Raw genomic sequence first — 2,500 nt, 5'->3', positions numbered from 1 at the left:
GGAATTAACTCCCGCGGGGAAAACGGGACTACCGATGGAAGCGTTGGGTTATGGGAAGATTTCAATACGGCAGGAGGAAAGGAGATCTGCGCGAAAGGTAAGGTAACCAAGCCATGCCTAGCCAGTCTTCATGCACTCAACTTATTCAGTTGGTAGGTCCATTGGTCCATATTTTCTGAATTTACGTCAGACAACACCAGCGGAATTGGTCGTCTTGAATTCACATTAGTCGACTAAACCATAAGACCATAACACTTCGTCTTCTAGTGTGAAAACGGCCAACGTCGAAGGGTTGCATTCTGACAATCGTTAGGCCATGTAAATGATTGGAGAGGTGTACTTCTTTAAGGACGGTGCCTACTATTGTTATTGCGCATACATGTACGTTTTGCGCAACTCCAGATACTCGGATTTCCTAACGGTGATGCTTACTAATGCAGGGATATTTTTGCGCGGTTTAAAACTATGCAGAGAAAGTAGATCTTCGTAAGTACTCTTGGTATCCAAAAAGAAAATTGGGGGTAACCATGCATTCTTTAGAGATAATTAAGCTTCAATTTGAGAAAGAACGCCATATATTGCTTTGTATTTTAAAGCTTTTTACAAATATTGTTCATGAATTACAGGGCTCGAAATTGCGACCAATACCGTCGCATTTGCGACTAAATTTTTTCCTTTGCGACTACAATATCTGGAGAAGTCGCAAATTTGCGACTTGTTGTCACCTTCGCTCTTTCGAAACAAAAGGGTTAGCAGTTGCCACTTTGCTGCTACTTTTGCTAAAATAAATAAATAAATGACAAAAATTATTTAGTTTCTCGGTGTGAATTTTCTCTGAAGATAGCGTAATTGTAGAGTAATTTAGCTGCGATGTTACGTGCACAGCTCCATTCCTTTGATCATTCGCCACTTTTCAGCGGTTTCTTTACACACAAGTATTGCGGGCTCATATTTTTTGCTAAACCACTGGCAACACAATAGCTGCGGTTACACTAGCCATTTTGCCCTTGGGTAAGTGGCTTTTTCCCACGGGGAAGCAATTTTTTATGTGTAACCGATCTGCCCAAAGGAAAATTTCCTGTGGGAAATTTCCATGGATACGTCAAAAAGAACAAAAGAATTGCCCATGACAGTTCCAGATGTAAGTTGTGTAAACAACTGCGGACGTGGAAATACCCAAGCACGCCTTTTCTGGCCAGCAGCAAGTCGACGTCTAAATTATAAATTGGAGAGTTGCAAGGACTAGAGAAAGCGTAACTGAAGTCGACGTCTTTGTTGCCTTCTTAAAATGAAGCGATGAATCGCTGAACTTAATTGAGGTGGACAGTTTAAGAGAAGCGCCGATCGTGACAATTACCGAAAATAAGCCAAAGAAAAGTTTGTCGTTCAGATGTAGATCTTCGATGTTTACTTTTTTTTTTTAGATCCTTAATTTTAATGTATTTTGTATTGTAATTAGTTTTTCAAAAACCATTTAGTGGAAAAACTAATAAATCTCATCTTGTCTTATCTTAAAGGTAAGTTTCCCACAAAAAACAGGCCAACGCTTACCTTCCCTTTGGGTAATTTACAAGTGTGTAACCGCAAATGGGGAGTCGATCATAACCCAGGGTAAACCCAACCCAAGCCGTAACCCCAAGGTTCCGTATGGGCAAGAGGTCTAGTGTAACCGCACCTAATGCAGCACGGAGATTTTGCGACTAAAATTAGCGAAATTGCGACTAAATTTTCGTATCTTGTCGCAAAGTTGCGACTGGATTTTTTTGTTAATTTCGAGCCCTGAATTATTATTATCTTTGAAAAATGGGTGGTTCTTGTTGGATTTCAATAACACTCGTTAAGATCTACCGTTTCTGCATAATCATAAATCGGAGTAAACATACGTTTGAATTAGTAGGCACCGTTCTTAAGTTGACTTGAACATACTGGTCAAAGAAACAGGGTTCGAAACAGGGTTCGATTGCTAGTTGGGGTTCTACTGATATTGGTGCGGAGGATAATCTACCACTGGGCGGCTCGTCGGTGAAGCAAGTGGAATAATTTTTTGCCAATGTGCCACGTATTTACGATTAAAACAACACTCCTCATTTGATGGTGGCTACGTTGAAAAATCTGAATAAGCCTTGACAGCTGTAGTCTGAGTAGATTTTATTAATCAAAGAACGCTTATCAAATCGCTGGATATTTAAAGGGGCTATGTCACGCAAAATGATGATGTAATTTCATGACACCCAAAATGCCCAAAAAGTAAAATGAAACATTGCAGTAACCACTTAACACTGTTGAACAACATAAAAGAAATACAGCAAAAGGAAAGAGAAGCCTGGATGGACACAAATGGACAAGATTGAAACAGACTGCATTTGGGTGATCTTGAAGAAAGTCGGCCCGATGTTTTTCAAGTTTACGGAAATCGCCCGGATATAGGTAGTTTTTTTTCAGAATCATCTTGTTTGTGATGTAACGATAATTTTAGCAGTAAAAGAAAACCACATTACCA

At 39.7% G+C, this 2,500-nt stretch overlaps 1 protein-coding gene across 1 annotated transcript in view; it reads right to left on the bottom strand.

Annotated features, from left to right (window-relative positions):
* The window catches only part of LOC138016283 (patched domain-containing protein 3-like), a 20,423-nt gene that overhangs the window by 10,606 nt on the left and 7,317 nt on the right, over positions 1-2,500 (bottom strand). The window lies entirely within an intron of this gene.

The sequence above is a fragment of the Montipora capricornis genome, chromosome 9, assembly GCF_036669925.1.
Source record: "Montipora capricornis isolate CH-2021 chromosome 9, ASM3666992v2, whole genome shotgun sequence".
Taxonomy (NCBI): domain Eukaryota; kingdom Metazoa; phylum Cnidaria; class Anthozoa; order Scleractinia; family Acroporidae; genus Montipora; species Montipora capricornis.
Note: the sequence above shows the minus strand (reverse complement) of the source record. Positions and strands in the feature narration are given on the sequence as shown.